Genomic DNA, 17,421 nt, shown 5'->3' with positions numbered 1-17,421 from the left:
ATATATATATATATATATATATATATATATATATATATATATATATATATATATATATAGTATAAATATAAAATATAATATATATTAAAATATAAAGTAAAATATATATAAATGTTCAATTTTAGCTGAAAAAAATCTGATATTACTTATTACGCAACCTAGTATATTTTTTACTGTATTTATAGTAATTTAACCCCAAAACATCAAAAAATTATATAAATTTTAAATATAAGTAAATTTTATTCAGCACATTCTCATTTGCTTGTAACTTCTGAAAAAATTATTGAAATTCTTTTAGTTGAAATTCTTTTAGTTGAAATTTCTTTTAGTTGAAATTCTTTTCTTTCAAAAAATATCGAGACATGTAAATCAATTAATGTTTTTGCGATTCAATGAAATTGAAAAAAAGTTACAATAAAACAACAAAACACATGTTTTTAACATTTAAAAAATTGGCATGGACAAATTTTAATCTATGTTTAGGATTCTAGAGTTAATCAATCAATTAAAGATGTATTGCCCATATAGTCCCTACAAAAAGTTATTGGAAATGAGAAATACGTTAATATTCCTATTTTTCGTCTAAAAAAAATATATACATATATATACACGATACAATTGAATAACAACATATTCTTATTTTAATATCATATTTCTTTATGTTTTACTTTATATGATTTCTGACTTTTAAATTTTTATCTCTAACCCATAATGAAACTTTGCACACGTCATTTTGAATACTTAAAGTACATATCTACAAAAATTGAGATTCTCGTAATTATTTTTTTAATTATTTTTTCCTTTACTAAAGATAACATTATAGGTTTCCATAACAACACGGTTTAAAATACTTCCAAGTAGCAGAATGACGTTAAATGACATATTATTGACGTTAAAGATTAACGCGTCATTAAAACGTCATTTAACGTCATCATGTTTGGCTGTTTATATTTCAAAATGTAGAACGTCAAATTAGATGTAAGCAATGTATCTTCTTAAGTTCTTACTACATGGAGAAAACATTTTAGTAAAAATTACATTAAAATTATATTTTTTTATCATGTTTTTTGTCCTAAAATTGTACTACTCTGTACAATTTTAAAAACTGTTTTAAAAACAGTTATAAAACTGTAATAAAATTGCATAATAAAATTGCTTAATAAAATTATTATAGAAACAATAAATTTGCCAATCTATTTTGACACACGATATAAAAAACATTCAAGTAATTACAATAATCTTGTAGTAAAAAGTCAAACATGCACAACATTATTCAACAAATATATCGTAATTTTAGTCATAACTCTGGGTAATCAGAGACTACAAAAATTTCGTTGTCATTTTCACTACAATATTCTCTGCGTGTACATTCAGCGAAAATCAACGCAGCAATTCACGTGTTGATGAGACCTAACAACTCGTTGATTTGAAAAATTGGGATCAACTTTTTGATAGAAACTAAATTGATTTAATTTGGAAAATTGGGATTAACCTTTTAACAGAGAAACTGAAACCTGCTTTTCAATAGGAATTTTATTTTACGCTCGTGAAAAGCGCAACGTATGGGATAAAAATATTCGTGAGAATATTCGTTTCTGAAAACGCTTTTCGCTCGGTGTGATATGATCCTTTTATAAGTGTACGCATGTGTGAGAACATTAGGGAAGCAGGAAGAAAGAGAGAGAGAGAGAGAAAGGGAGTAGATAGATAATTAAACAGCTCACGGCTCTCTGATCAATGAACCATCTCCTCTCACTCGCTCGCGATATCGCGCTGTATATGACAGCAACAATAACAACAACCATAATACGGCCGACAATGCCGTTTTCGCATTTCGTCGGCGAACGCACGATACATCGCGATTAGCTTCACGTTAATAATGCGCGCCTTTGTTTATCGGGCTGCCGTACAGCCGCAGTCCCATTAGCTAAAATGGAACAAAGGATTACTTCAGGACCTAATTAACTTCTCGCGTGTGCTGTAACGAGACGCTTGCCTCCTCCACCTTACCGTTCCACCTCGCCCGGGAAGGCAAGCAGCCGCGAAAAGGGCTCGCTTCTCGAGTCGAAATTTCGCGGGACGGAATTTTCGGAATGTGCACCCTCTTGCGCCACACGTCGACGAGCAGTTAGCGCGCGGTCGCACCCCCGCACGCGAGGGTCCCACGTTCCCACGATAGTGATATGATCCTTGTGTAAGTGTGCGCATGTGTGAGGACATTGGGGAAGCAGAGAGAGAGAGAGAGAGAGAGAGAGAGAGAGAGAGAGAGAATAAATAGATAGATAATTAAACAACTCGCGGCTCTCTGATCGATGATCTCCTTCTGTCATTCGCTCGTGATGTCACGGTGTATATGACAACAACAATAACAACAACCATAGTACGGTCGACAATCTACAGCTGCGGAATAACGAAGACCATGTTGAGATATTCCACGCGCGCGCCAACTCGGGGTTAACGCGATGGCGCGATACAGACACTTCATTATGTTTGATGGTAACTTGCCGAGATTCCGCTCGCGCTCGTCTGTGATATCGATAGCTTCTTACAGAGAAGTTTCGCGTGCGAGCGCGTCCTCTGCAATCTTCCAGCGAGTCGATAGTTCGCGCAAATCTAAAGATAATCGCGCTAACGATAATAATAAGATGCACGAATTCGATGGGTTCCACGGGAACGCTGAAGAAGGCTCGTTAGATATCCGTGTAAGCACGAAACGAGTCACACACACAAGCGAACGAGATTTCGGCGGTTCGAAAAAAATACGACGATCTTCGAGATTTCTTCTGAGCGACCAAAGAATGCTGCCGTGGGATCTTTTTCGGATTTTAACGCCGCAGCTGACTGCCGCAATGGCATTGGGAACTTTGTTTTCGATCTTTTTCAATCAGCGTATTATTTTAATGCGCTAATTAATTGTATTTATTGAAATCTATTTATCTGAATCTATTTAATCTATTTCTCTGTATTTTAGTTATCTATGTTTATTTAATAAAATCTAAATATTTAATAAAATATATTAGAATTTAATGAAAAGGACTAATATGGATTGAGAGAGTAATAAGTGGATCCAGACAACACAAACTGCTAAAAGGTGTTTTAAAGACGTCCGAAAGATTTTTTGAAAAAATAGAATTTTTTTGTGTTGTTTAGATGATTTTTATGATTTCCGATTATTCAAGTGTAATGAAACGATTGTATCTTTATATTATAATTTTACACGGATGAAGAAAATATAGTGCAGATAATCAGAAATATTTAATTGTGAGCAGCATAATTACATCACTCTGGTAATTTTTGCGTGATAGTAATGTATGCACTGAGAAAAAATACTTGAAAATTTATTCGTAGGTTATAAAGTTGATTTCTTTCTCCAGAGAAATAAATTTTATTTCAAGAAAATAAATTTTGTTTCGTAGAATTTAATTCACACAAATAAATGTTTAAGTAGTTTTTCTCGGTTTATTATTGACATGATTCAGTTATCTTAGTGCATCAATTACATCAATATAGTCGTGCATGATTTGATTATAGCAACGAAAAATCGGTTGAAATTTATCATAGATGCATTTTAGCTGGAACAACCACAGTGAGAAAAAAAATATTTGAAAATTTATTTGTGAAATATCATGTTTATACATCTATAGAAATAAACTTTATCCCAAAGAAATAAATTTTGTTTCGCAGATATAAAATTTATACCTCACAAATAGATTTTTGAAGTATTTTTTTATCAATGCAGATATTGTCACTGCTGCAACGCCAATAGCTCGGCGATTGCTCTGTGGTCGCAACAACCACATAATTAATTGTGTCGTATTTTGCTATTAATCTGGTTGGCACAATTATGTGTGAGCCAAGCATACTGTTTTCTCTGTGTATGAAATAATATATGGATCGTGGGAAATCGAAAGTTGAAACAGTGCATACATTACTTTATAAAATTGTAACATAACAATACACTCGTCCTACTTTACCTGAATAATTTAAAATCACATGTTGCACAACCAAATACATGAGAAAACACGCTTTATTAAGTATTCATGCAAATTGTATTTGGGAAAACTCTGCGAATTAAGTCGTAGTTGGCGCATGGAACGGGAAATTCTTTTCTCGCGCCAGCTATTTGACAGTCAATGTGTGAAATCTAAGGTAGATGTTGCCAGATATTTCTGGTTTGGACTCCGAAAAGTACTGCCGCGGTGTTTTACAAGTTTTATGAGTTCTATGAGAAATTCTGTACGGCACCCTCGGAGCGCGAATCAGCGTCGTTACATCGGAACCTTCCGTTCCGCTCTCGACCGTGTTTTTCGGAGGATGTTGAAGAATTTTTCGACTCGATTATCGACGCGAAACTAGCCAGATGCGTGAGATGCACGGGGTTAACTAATCGTGAGGTCAAATTAACTCATTATTCGCGAGTTTAATGCCCGCGGCGTGCCTCGTTTTGGCAAAATGAGAGGGCACGAAAATAAACTTCGTGTATCACCCGGGGCGAAACGAGGTTTCGCGTACACATGGCAATATCGCGACCCGGCGAACGAGGCGAACTATAGCCAGCACACCGGGTTGAAACGCGAGATGCTTTTCGGGAATGAACTACTCGCGAAATAACTCTCAATTTGCGCGAACGAATCCGCGGCTCTCCGAGGAGATTTTTACATATTTTTCCTTATACGGGGTCGGCCTGACTTAAATTCACGAAAGAGTATTTATGTCGCGTGTTAGAGCACTCACCTGTACGAAGGGAACGACTCGAAAGAGAACAATAACAATTCCTCAGGAAGTCACCGTTCGAAAAATCGACTGTTATTCGCGATTCGTTAAAAAATTATTCTTTGGTCGCAGTAAATCATCACATGGAGAGGATTTTATAATAAAAATTGTTGCAGAGAATTTTCTAACCGTGACAGAACATATTGAAGTTCTGCGTTAATTTATTACTACCCCATCTCGTTTCCATTTTTATATATTTTATAAATATCACTGAAAATATATTATATGTTTTAGTGAGATAAAAACTCTACTGACAGTCGATTTCTGTATTACTAAAAAACACGCACGTAAAAAAAGTTTTGCTTGAATTAATGAAACACAACTAAACGCGTTCTGGTTGAAGAAAAATAAAATTTCTTGTTTTTAACAATCGAATTTAGTTCACAAGAACCAGAAATAATTGTGTTTCTTTCAACCCAAACTTTTTTATAAAAAGCGCGACTGGCTTTAACCGCCACAGAGAGACTTTCTTGCTAAATTTCACAAATGGTTTATATAGAAGTTTTTTGTCATCTATATTGATTAAATGCGATATCGCAGTGTTTTCTAGCCATTTGTCCATCTAATTTCCCGCATCTAGCTAATTTTCGTTATGATAGCAAGGCCACAGATTTTTTCACAAATGGTTCAGATAGAAATTTTGTCTCATCTATATTAATTAAATACAACTATATTGATTAAATGCGATATCGCGGTGTTTCTTAGCCATTTATTCATCTAAGCTAATTTTCGCCATGACAGCAAGACTATTTTTTCGGACGAATGTTCTGCTTCTCGAGCACAGAGTTTAATTCGTAAGGATCAGAAATCCTATTATTTTCAACCGAAACGTGTTTGGTTGCGTCAGTGTCGTATTAATTTGACCAATTTTTTGCTCAAATTTCACAAATGGTTCAGATAGAAATTCTGTCTCTGTTATCTATATTGATTAAATGCGATATCGCAGTGTTTCCTATCTATTTATCCATCTCAGCTAATTTCTCGCATCAATTTTCGCCATGACAACAAGACTATTTTTTCGGGCGAATGTTCTGCTTCTCGAATACAGAGTTTAATTCGTAAGGATCAGAAATCCTGTTGTTTTCAACCGGAACGCGTTTGGTTGCGTCAGTGTCGCGTTAATTTGACCAATTTTTTGCTCAAATTTCACAAATGGTTCAGATAGAAATTCTGTCTCTGTTATCTATATTGATTAAATGCGATATCGCAGTGTTTCCTATCTATTTATCCATCTCAGCTAATTTCTCGCATCAAGCTAATTTTCGCCATGACAACAAGACTATTTTTTCGGGCGAATGTTCTGCTTCTCGAGCACCGAGTTTAATTCGTAAGGATCCTGTTGTCTTCAACCGAAACGCGTTTGATTGCGTCATCGTTGCGGTAATCTTTTTTCCCGTATACGGTAAAATCGAAAAGGATTTATATAAAAAAGCTGCAATATTCTCTCGATGTATGCAAATGAAGGTAACTGAAAAATGTATGCAATTCTCTCGCAATATTAAACTCGGATTTTCGATGTCGTTAAAAAACACGTATTGTAATCACCGATGAAATTCCCTGTTGAATTCTCGCGCTTTGATATCGCGAGACGATTTTTGTCTCTGCTGATGCTCGTTACAATCACGTAATCATAATTTATGGTTCCTCTGGCGTCTAAATCTTTTCTGCACGGTGGACTTGCGCGTGAAAATACAGCGCGGCGAAAAACTGCACGGCAGCGCGTATTGTGTGTGCGTACGAAACAAATAGCGCATTACTTTACGGCCGGACACAGTGGCTACCTCGACTAAATAAACGTAATAATTCGCATGAGATTTTCTACTCACGCAAAAACCGCCGACGCGCGAATATGTTAGCGAGAAAGAAATAATAATTGGGATAACGGCGCTTTGCGCGAGCGTAATTGAAAATTTCGCGCGGAGCTTGCAGAATCTCTTTTTTACGAATTAACGACACTACCTGACCGCGGGGCAAATGTTAATTCATTTCCAAGTGACCAATCGCATTTTCCATTTATACACGTATTAATATACAGATTCGCGGATTAATCGACTTGTCGCGCGATAACGAATCTATTAAAGGAACCTATCGAAAAATCCATTAAATAAAGGGCGTTTAAAAATGCATTAAATAATAAGCTGTCGCATCTAGTGATTCTCGCGACCGCGTACGTGTGTGCGAACAGATGAAAATTCACAAATTCGTGCGGATGAAAACTCATAAACTTCTACGCCATGTCGTAGAACATTACATTTGCACATAACCGCACAGATCTCTTAAACTTCGCAGTCAAGAATCAGAGACTGATTATACAGACCTGCATGGTTTTGTTGATTGGGATCTAACAACGTTTTCTTACGTAATTTTTTGCGCTAAATGCGAATCTGGCCGCAGAATTGCTCTATCACGTCAAAATTTCGAAATATTCTAACCTAAAACTGCCAAGAAAGTCGTTTTTAACCATATTTTAAATTAAATTAAAAATTTTAAATTAAATTAAAAATTGAGGAAATTTTTTTTTGTCAAATCCGTCAACGGTATCATTTACTATTGTACAGCCCCTTCACCTTCACCCACCTTGCCTTAGAGACTAAGCTCCTACGAGGTACAATTTATCGAACTTTGAATTGGTATATCTCCGGAAAAAAAAATCAGTTTGACATGGTTCAAAATGGATTTTGAAGAGGCCGTATAGTACTAACCGTTGACAGATTTGTGACAAAAAATTTTCTCAATTTTTAATTTAAATTAAAATATGATTAAAAACAGCTTTTTGGTAATTTTAGGTTAGGATATCTCGAAATCCTGACGTGATAGAGCAATTCTGCAGACAGATTTGGATGCAGCGCAAAAAATTACGTAAGAAAACATTGTCAGATCTCAATCAATTTTCAACACCTCCAATTTTGCAGACCTGTGTAATCACTGATTTGCCTCGCAATTTTGCTCTTTAACTTGTGCAGAATAATAATAATAATAATAATAATGTCTTTATTACTTTTTATATTTCGTCAGCGATGTCAAATTTGTAACGTCAGAAGAGAAATGACATGCTGACGAAAGTTGCGTGCCATTTCTAAACAAAGATAAATTTTAGATTGCTTGAGCACACTCGTAAAATTGTCCGAAAGGTATCCCTTTTCCTACAGATGATCAATAAATAGTCGTATAATAAACGATGAAAAAAGACACGTGAAATAATGAAATAAGTCCGTTTTGTTTGCATGTCTCATTTCACCGTTTATTATACGACTATTTATTAATCGTCAGAGAATAATGACCTTTTGGATAATTTCATGAATATGCTCAAATAGTCTCAAGTACTCTTTCCGTGCATATTTATCTTTATTTAAAAATGGCACGCAACATTCGTCAGTATATCGTTCCTCGCTTCTGACGCCACAAATTCAACATGACTACGGCGAGGTACAAGGAGCCATAATAACATTATATTCGCTCTAAAACATAATGATAATAAGTCGAGCACATTTCAATTATAATTGTTTCACAATCATGTACATATAATAAATGTAAACAGATAAAAATATATATGGACTCGAGCGAGACTCAAAGAATTTTCAAAACAAGTAAGCTGATTCGTCTCGCGATTTCTCTCTTCAGATTGTACAAAATAATAATAATATTTTTAATGATATAATATTTTCATTACAAAAATAATTATTTCACAATCGTATATATAATAAACATAAGCAATAATACATAAATTTGTACGAATTTATTACACAGTACTATATATTTTTGCATTCGCGCAGTTTTCTCTTAAATTTCGTGCTCGAGAATTGAGAAACATTAAAAAATATTACTATTATTATCCAAAATTTAAAGAATGTTTGTCTCGAAAGTCGATTTGTTCCACATTTATTAACGCATTCTTTAAATTCTGCAGAATAACAGCAGTAATATTTTTAATATTAGAAAGGCAGCACATTTCAATAATTATACACAACTATACACACAATAAACGTGATTAAATAAAAGTGTATAAATTCCAGCGAGTTTTTTGCGAGATATTTTATATTTTATATTTTATATATTTGCGCAGCTTTTTGAAACTGCACATTCGGGAACGTAATCTTCTAAAGCAAATCAGTAAAAATATTTCCGATTAAATCGGTACAAAGACTATTTCACTGATGATCAGCGAGTATTCGCTGATTTTCGGTGACAGTAATTTCAGAAACACTTTCACTTTATTGCTCTGTCGTATATCTTGCTGATTTAATGATCAGCAAAATGGTGGTAGTAAGATCTCAGTGCAAAATCTATGATACACAAATTCGTCACTCGCTATTGTACAAAATCTATGTTCGCAATGATGGAATTAACGGCTTCCATACAATTTACGTGTGATGGCATTATCTGCGTTTGCAAACTGCATCAGTAATGACAATAATCGCTTATTAATTGATCCTTCCAGCAAGATTTTACTGATTGTACTATTATACTTATAACTAAATTTACAGTTAGAGATATAAAATTACCGACAGATTCTAAGTGACGATTACTTACGATAAAATTACAGTAAGATGGTAATTTATTGTAATGGTAATTGATGGTAATTTTCGGTAAAATTCGTTCTTTTTATTTGCTTATAACTTCTGGAAAAATAATCGAAATCAAATAATTTTTTAATCTATATAGAAAATATTGAGGAATATAAATCTATGAATGTTTCCGCGACTGAATGAAATGAAAAAAAGTTAACAGAGGAAAAAACGAAACATATATTTCTAAGAACAATAACACGTGAGGAGTTGATCTGACTGAATTTTACTCATATTTAAGATTTTAGCGTTAATAATGCCAATAGAGCGCACACTCTAGTTACAATAAAGTTCCTTGAATGCTATTTCACATACTTAATGGAAAGTAATATGCGTATCTCTAACAAGCATATATCCGGAATTACGGTATCATATTGTGTATGATCCTCGCGCTGCAAAGAATTGTAAAAACAAACGCGCGGCTTGCTTAATTTTCTACCTTGATGCCCGTTCGGGAAAAAGAGAAATTGCACGCTGCGGGATTTAAAAAGGTAACCTTTTTCCTTTTGTGAGTGGCGGTGGCGCGTAATGGATTTATTAATTCAAGCTCGACCTTTATGCAAACAAAGTATCTGGGTGGCGGGCTGATACGCGGATAAACGCGGCTACTAAACCAAAAATATTTCCCTCCGCTGGCGCATATATAGGCAAACAAATTGCATTCTGCTCCGTTTAAACTTTCCGCCGTGACGATATCGCGCGCATTTTTCTGAGAACAACGCGCAAATAAAATACCCACCGCCGCGGAATCGGCAGTTTTTATGCTATATCACGATGAAAATGTTTCCGCTGAAAATGTTGCGAGGCGCGTGAATATTTTCGAGGATTTCAAAGGCTTTCCGGGGATTCTTGAAAATATTGCCCGAAGATTCGACCCCGTGAAAGATGAAAAAGCCCCGTGCATGAAAGCGCGGCGGAATTTTCCCGGTAAAACGAACGAAATCGTGATTAACTCGCAGGTAATCCATGAGATTCAATTAAGAGCTCGTTGATCATGACGGGAGTAAAGCGCGCAAGAGATGCCTCGAGGTATCACACGTCATATTTAATGCTTTCACTCTGATTTACGAATTGTTTTTTTTTTTTTAATAATTTATGATTGTTTTACGTATACATATTAATTATGCGTTTTTATACGTCTCAACAATTTTTGTCTTTTATTAGCATACACTGTGAGAAAAGAGATATCTGAAAAATAAAAAATTTTAAATGGCTGTTAATAACACATTTACTTAATCTAAATTCTTTTGTTTAAATTAAATAAACAATTGTTTTTATAATAAGCAAGTTTTATGAAAATGTTTTTTTGGTAAAAATTACATTTACTATATACAATCTATTATATACAATATAAATATATTTAAGCAACAATTTTAAAATAAAAAAGTATTTGAAATGTATTTGAGAAGCATTTAAATAATATTGCATTGTAATATAATTATAAATATTTAAGTGAAGAAAACAATAAAGTTATATTAAAATTATATAATTATAATTAAGTAAAACACACAAATATATATTTTTAAAAATATATTAAGTAAAACATTTTTAAAAACATTAATTTAGTAAACAAATTTTTTTTTATATATTAAATAAAAAATATATATTTGAAAATAATTTATTTTTAATATAAAAATATATAAATTAGTACAAGTAAATGTGTTAGTACGCGTCTAATAAATACTTCTAAATATCTTCTTTCTCAGTGTAACCATAAATGTTTGGATGAAGAAACACTTGTCGAGTTACGCTTCTCGTGAAATTCGCACACGCGGAAAGAATTGTATATTAAAATTACTATAAAACTCCATGTGATCGAGAAGGAAAATAGATCAGTATTCTAATTCACCATTCTTTTATTTCATATGCTACTTATGTATGTTTTAGGAACTGAAATGTACTATTAAAATATTTGCGCTATATTTCTAACGAAATTTGTTCCTTATCAAGATAGATCTTACTGACAGTCTATTCCTGGATTACTAAAAACACAGTTTTTAAAATTCAAAACAATTTATATATAAAAAAAGAAACTATAACATTTTCACTCGTGTATGATCCAAAAGTGGATGCGGAAAAACTCAGAATAGCGAGTCGTTCAACTTATTAAGCGCTCTTATTAATCAAGCGTTATTATAATACCGTATTACGATAGATCCCGGCTTTCAGCGTAAGCCAGGCACGAACTCACTTTATATGCGCGGCATAATCACAAATGAGAAATTGCTCGAGAGGCGAATTCCGGGCTCGCGCGTTTCATTGACCAGCGGCGCGGAGGGCGCAGTGGCGGCACTACTGCTACGGCCGATAAGAGACGCGCAACGCGACACGGTGAATAATACGGACGCGGCCACGAAAACTTGCCGCGCGGATCCGACATATCCGCATGCCCTGTCGCGCCCGTAAAACGCAAATGCGAACGTAAAAGCGCGTGAAACGCGCGTGGAGGCGAGCCGCGATTCGCGGCGACAGATGCGCGTTAGTGCCGCAGTCAGACCGCAGCGAATTCTCGCGACCTTCCGCATGTGCGGGCGACTTTCGGCAGGAAGCGCGCGACAGTGCCTGACGTAAGCAAAAAGATGCTGCCGCACTGTTATGATAATTTAATTTCACTTGTAGATTTTTTTAATGAACGTACGATCAGATTCAACGTACAAATTCATGCATTTATTCGTGTTTTTGCTCGTTATCATTCATCGAGGTTTTTCATTGATTCAGCATTATCGTCACATCTCACGGAATTACTCAGTAAAATTTCGTAAGATTTGTTACACACACACATACGGGAATTGCACAATTACTTCTTATTGCAAGAGATAACTCGGAAATGTCATCTTATTGGAAATTCAAAGGGATGATAATATAACATTGAATTCATATAGATTTAGATTAATAATGATTAATAAAAAGAATGGAATATACATTAATTTCTGCATCGAATTGGATTTAGATTTAGGGGGAAATTTAAATTAGGTTGGAATCTCATTCAACGTAAAGGCTGATGTATATTCGAGTCTATTATTCGTTAGCATTAATCTAAGTTTATTAATTCAATATTATCGTCATCCCGTCGAAATTGTAGCAAGAAGAGATTATTATTCCGAGATTACAATTCTTATTACATGAGAGATATGATTCTTCTCACAAGAGATAATCCGGAATTAATATCTTCTTATTAAAATTTCGGAGAGACGACAATAATATTGAATTAATAAACTTAGAAATTAATGATAGTAAATTAAAAATTCTGATATCGATTTCTACGTTGAATCAGATTTAGATGCAGGTAAAGATTTATATTAACAGAGTCTGATTAAATATAAAGATTGAAGCATATTCGGGTTTATTATTCGTTAGCATTACTCTAAGTTTATTAATTCAATATTATCGTCAACTCATCGAAATTTTAGTAAAAAAAATTATTATCCCGAGATTACAATTTTTATTACAAAAGAAATACGATTCTTCTTACTAAAGTAATTCGAATTAGTATCTTTCTTATTAAAAATAAGGAAGAATGACAATATTGAATCAATAAAGTTAGATATTAATGATAAAAGAAAAACTCGAATATATCCAAATTTTTACGTTGAGTTAGATTTAGATAAAGATTTAAATTAGAGTCTGGTTCAACGTAGACATTGATGTGTATCGAATCGTTTTGACTGGTTATCGTTGATCGAAATTTTACTAATTTTATTAAAATTTTATTAATTTCATTATCGTTATTTCTTTGAATTTCCAGTAAGAAACAGTCATTATGCACAAAGATTGCAATTACTTCTTATTATCGCGAGAAAACTCTTATCGTAAGAAAAATCTTATTAGAAGAGGTAACATGGAACTGATGACTTGTTATTGAAAACACGGAGAGGTATGACGTAAGTGAAACGTATCTCCCCTCGATGTACAATCAGCGGGATACACGGCCTTGGAAGGAGGGTGGTTTATCGCTTTCGAGAGTCGCGTAAAACGATTCAGAGCGAGCGCGTTTACCGTACGCCTTAGAGCGCGCATCCGGCAACGTTATACCGCGTATCGCATCGCCGTAATTACAAATGACGATGATATTACGGTCGTGACGCGCGCGCGGCTACCGTTACGTTGTCGCGTAATGTCATAATAACGTTATAGGCGTCCGGGCGCAGTCTACAATCGCATTTTGTGCGTTTGATATCGTCCGCCGCGTCCGTAACGCTCACACGCCAATCCGAATATTCACACGTCACGTCACTCACGTTCGCGCGGACGTACTGAGAGAAAAAGTTTGGCTAATTTAACGAAATACCAGTATCCGCAACAAATGGCTTGTTAATATTGCCCAATGACCACGTAGTGAAAACAAGTAATTTGTTACTTTCAATTTGCTGCTCTAAGCGACGCCTCCTTGAAGGAATGCTGAAAACTTTACCGAATACTGGCATTTTCTGCAAAGTTTACGTCGTATTGGTTGTACAGGATTACTTCTTATTATTGCGGGAAAATTCTTATTGCAAGAGATACAAATCTTATCAGAAGAGATAACATGGAACTGATGGCTTCTTATTGAAAACTCGGAGAGGTATGACGATAAGTGAAACGTATCTCCCCTCGATGTACGATCAGCGGGATACACGGCTTTGGAGGGAGGGTGGTTTATCGCTTTCGAGAGCTCCGCAAATTACAAATGTTTTTACGCAATAAAAGTACGTGCAACAATAAATAGGAGCATTGCTCAATATATGACGAAAACGAAAAAAATTGTTCACATATCTCAAGCGTAATATTTGTCTAATCCAAAATTTCGTAGCTTGTACATGCCGAAAGTGTGGATGCTCCAAACAGAAAATTTTTGGAGGACATTGCATACACCTTCACATCCGAATTCAGAAACTTAAAAATATTCGGAAAGTTTGCAGAAAGATTTCTGCAGAGATTATATAAAAAATTCAAGGTGACTTTGATTTCTTTATTGAAAACAAATTTGTTTACTTTTTATTATTGCAGTCTGCACGAAGCAGTTGAAGATTTACCTTGCGACTTTTTCCTCAAACCGTCGGAAATGTCTAAAAAATCATGCAGATTGTTACGGTGGACATTCTGTATACATCAGTATGTGATTTTACAAAATATTTTATGAAAAATTCCCAATAGCGAAAATTTCAAACGGCTTGAACGGAAAAAGTTCAGGATGGGGCGCGTACGATTCGCGCGCTATGGAACGTGTTGAGGTGATGAAAAATGATTTGCAACAATAACCGTTTGTTCGACGATCTAACGATCGTCAAGCAGCGAGCACGCGCGCTTTCGTTCTGATGGTCGAGGGACTTTTCTCTCTGATGAAGCGACAACGCGACACTCTCGTGCACGCTAAACGCCGTCGAGTCCGGGCGATTTAACGTCACCGGGCTGATCGAGCGCAGCCTTGTGAACGTCAGGGTGCGAACGCGCGCGTAACCACTCGTTGGTTGCAGGTCGAACAAGGACATTCACACGGCCTCTCGACTACTTACCTGACGACGACGGCGGCGAGAAAGCGTGAAATTCGCAGGGAATCCGTCGGGCGCGGTGCACGCCGCGACGAGTCGCCGATTAATTAGCGCCAATTATGCAGTGGCTCTAAGATAATTAGCGACGCTTAACCCCGTGTTGACTCGCTCGATCTCATCGCGAACGCTTCGCCGCGTACTCTGCTATCAACGTCCACACACACACACACATACACGTACACGCGCGCGTGTGTTTTCTCTCTTCCTCTCTTATCACAGTTAATTCAACAAGCAACAACGATGTTCGCTCGTGCCGCGAAACCGACCGTCTTTACCCGATTTTATCCGCGCTGCAGGAAACGCTCACTCGATACTCGATTGTTTCACCCCGGAACTGTCACTGTTGTGTCGTTGCTCCGTTAACTATCGTCACTCCTTCTCCGCGAACTCGCTCCGGTCTTCGCTGGTCCTTGCTGATCGGGGCTGTTATCGTCGTACTCGCGTTTGATTTCCGCAACGGAGCACAGAACCGCGACGTCAATCCGTTACGGTCCGGTGTGTTGCCACTGGCGATGGGCGACGGATAAAGCGCAGCTGCCTCTCACAGCTACTCCTGCACTCGCGGGATTGCGAAACACGTCGTCGTGCTGCGGCAGGATGAGTCGCGTGTCTCGGGATACTTCCGCGATCGCGCGAAACTGAACGGTTTCTGCTGGGCTGCTCTTCCTGCGCTCGCTTCCGCGAACCCTCCCGAGCTGCGGTCGCAACGTCTGCTGGAACTGACAAGTCTCCGCGACGGCGGCTGCACTTACCGGTGACTTGGTTCAAGTCCCGCGAATCAGTACGGCAATCATGCGGCGAAATGATGATAATTAGGGATCGAGCTCGCGGCTGACAGTTGCGGACGCCGACTCGGCGGCAGTCCCGGCTGAAAGATGCCAAGGGCCGGGGTTGATTAACGCGCGCCGAGGCACAGCCGATCGCCGATATCGATTAACGAATTATCGGCCGACAATTAACACGGAAATAATCGCGACTTGTCCTGGCTGTTCGTGCACGATCGGAAAGACTCTGTCTGAACGCGGAAACGCAAATCTGATTTCGAGTATCTGGGTTTGCCCGCTTCTCTTTCTCATTCTCCTTTTTTCCTCGATCCTTCAGTTCAAATGAGACTGAGTGAGAATAAACGATTAGCTGAACTCGATTACAGAATCCGCGGCAAATCGAAGTCCCAACTGAACGAAGAGGCGAGCATGCGATGAGCGCCCGAGTTCAGTTCCAGTTTTGAGCCTCGAGAAAAAGAGAGTGTCTCTGTTTCTCTCTTTCTCTCTCTTGCGTTCTCTTTTTCCTTCTGTCTTCCTCTCTCCTGAGGGAAGCTCCCGAGAATTCCGAGGGGCACAAACACGATCGTCACATAATCCTTGCGCGAATCGGCGTTTCAGGAAGTCTCGGGGACGGTAGCTCCAGGTATCGCGTCGCACCTGGACCCGCGGGCAGCCTTATCCCCTCCGAGCGTCGTCGCACCCGTGTCCATCCTCCGGAGGATCATCGAGCGGCATCCCCTGGTCGAACTGGGAGCGATTTCGCGATCACATCCCACCTGTCCGTCGCGCGTTCACTGTTCACAGTCGCCGCAACAGCCGTCCCACTTGCTCTTCTTTCGGACACTGACTAGGGACAGCCCGAGCTCGCGTTCCAAAGGCCAGTCATAGATCACGAAAGTCGTCCCGCGAGATCGAAAGGGATACCGGCGGGAACCAGGAGAGGGATCGACGCGCGGCGATCGATCGATCGATCGATCGATCGCGAGTTCAGCCGACGATCATCCCGGGCGCGAGACGGTGACAGGCCGAGAGTCGAGAGTCATGCGGATCAGACGAGATAGAGAGATAGAGGGTGACAGGAAGGGTTTGAAAGAGAGAGAAAGAGAGGGTGGTTCGCGCTCAGTCCGTACGACGGTACTGCGGCCGACGTGCCGGCGACGCGCTTCCACCACCGCCGCGATGGGAAAGCCCGTCCCGTGGTAGTTCCGTACCGCGGAGTGGCGCGCGGCTGTCTGCGTGCGCGAACTGGCGCAAGCTCTCCTCGGCGAAGCTCGGCGGCGACGCAGCCGAGCGACGGAAGCCGCGCGCTCGCCGACGAGAAAGCTCGATATCGTCTCGCGATAGGACTCGCGAGAGCGCGAGATGCACGCGAAGGGGATGATGAGTCCGCAGCGACGAAAATTCGCGCGCTAATTCCGCGACATTAGTCCAGCGAGCTTGCAGCGTGTGTTGCTGCGGGCATTAGGCGGCAGCTCCCTCGCTAACGATACACGGCGTAAAGCGATGTTACGTTGTATTAATGGAGCGCGCACGCGTCCAAGTGCGACGTCGCGTCGTTAACGGTGATTTTCTGCGAATACGGCCGTGTGTGCGTGTCTGCTGCGCGCGCGTGTGAGAGTCGTTGAAATTTGTATTTTAATATCGAACGTTTCGGAGAGAAACGTTGCGGCAATTATTCAAGCGCAAATTTTTGCACTAACCGCGCGTTATCTCATCCAACTGATAGCCGCTAATTAACGTTAATACCTCAGGTGCGCGTTTTGTTTGTCTTTTTTTTTTTTTTTTTTTTTT

At 38.1% G+C, this 17,421-nt stretch overlaps 1 protein-coding gene across 2 annotated transcripts in view; it reads right to left on the bottom strand.

The window, feature by feature from the left end:
* Positions 1-17,421, bottom strand: part of LOC116845570 (cysteine-rich secretory protein 2-like) — a 131,480-nt gene that overhangs the window by 95,344 nt on the left and 18,715 nt on the right. Inside the window, exon 1 of one of the 2 annotated variants that reach the window (XM_032818369.1) lies at positions 14,831-16,870. The exons of the other annotated variant lie outside the window; for it this stretch is intronic. The gene's annotated coding sequence lies outside the window, so the exon portion shown is untranslated. Of the gene's footprint in view, positions 1-14,830; positions 16,871-17,421 lie in introns of those variants that run through there. 2 annotated transcript variants of the gene reach the window in all.

Source organism: Odontomachus brunneus, unplaced genomic scaffold, assembly GCF_010583005.1.
Source record: "Odontomachus brunneus isolate Ranch 3 - 2012 unplaced genomic scaffold, Obru_v1 Obru_scaffold_053, whole genome shotgun sequence".
Classification (NCBI taxonomy): domain Eukaryota; kingdom Metazoa; phylum Arthropoda; class Insecta; order Hymenoptera; family Formicidae; genus Odontomachus; species Odontomachus brunneus.
The sequence above is the reverse complement of the archived record's forward strand: the minus strand, read 5'-3'. Positions and strand labels throughout refer to the sequence as shown.